The sequence below is a fragment of the Cricetulus griseus genome, chromosome 2, assembly GCF_003668045.3.
Source record: "Cricetulus griseus strain 17A/GY chromosome 2, alternate assembly CriGri-PICRH-1.0, whole genome shotgun sequence".
Taxonomy (NCBI): domain Eukaryota; kingdom Metazoa; phylum Chordata; class Mammalia; order Rodentia; family Cricetidae; genus Cricetulus; species Cricetulus griseus.
The window spans coordinates 35,763,752-35,764,774 of NC_048595.1; positions in this window are offsets into that span (position 1 = coordinate 35,763,752).

The following is a 1,023-nucleotide window of genomic DNA, read 5'->3' on the forward strand; positions in this document are numbered from 1 at the left end:
CGCCTGGCTTCCTGTACATAATTTTAAAAATTAAAAATATTTGAGACAGGATCTCATTATGTTTCTTGGTTGTCCTGGAATTCACTATATAAATCAGACTGCCTGGAACTCAGAGATCCCGAATGTCTCTAGAGTGTTGAGACTAAAGGTGTTTGTGACCACACCTGACCTTTTAAACAAGTTATTTTTATTATTATTATTTAGTTTTGTTTTTCAAGAAATGGTTTCTTGCAGGGTGGTGGTGGTGCATGCCTTTAGTCCCAGCACTCGGTAGGCAGAAGCAGGCAGATCTCTATGAGTTACAGGCCAGCTTGATCTAAAAGAGCTAGTTCCAGGACAGCCTCCAAAGCCACAGAGAAACCCTGCCTCAAAAACAAAAACAAAAAAGGTTTCTCGGTGTACTCTGGTTGTCCGGAGTCTAGCTTGGTAGATCAGGCTGGCCTTGAACTCAGGGAGATCCACCTGCCTCTGTCTCCTGAGTGCTGGGATTAAAAGCGTAGGCCACCACGCCCCACCAAAAAAGTTATTTTTAAAAGATTCCACTTTATTTTATATGTGTGAGTGCTTACTTGCATGCATATACGTGAACCATGTGTGTGCCTAGGGCTTCTGGAGGTTAGAGGACGACACTGGATACCCTGGAAGCGGAGTTACTGACAGTTGTAAAATAAGATGGGTATGGTGGAGCTCACTTGTAATTTCAGCACTTGGGAGGCGAATCTCTGTGAGTTAGAGGCCAGCCAGGGACATAGTGTGAGTCCCTTTCATATGTACTAAAGATAGAAGTAAGATAGCTAAAAAATTTAAAGTGTTTTAAGTACAGGGATTCAGCTCAACAACTCAGTGTTGGAATGTGGGTAGGGTGTCAGATGAGGGCGTCACTGGATTGGGCCAGCCAAAGGCGCGTGGATCTAGAGAGAGGAGGAAACATCCCTACTCCTTTGCCCCTCTGAGTTTTGAATCTAGCGCGATAGTTTCATCTGTAGCCAATCGTAGAGCAGCACCTTCTTTCGTCAGTAGTTG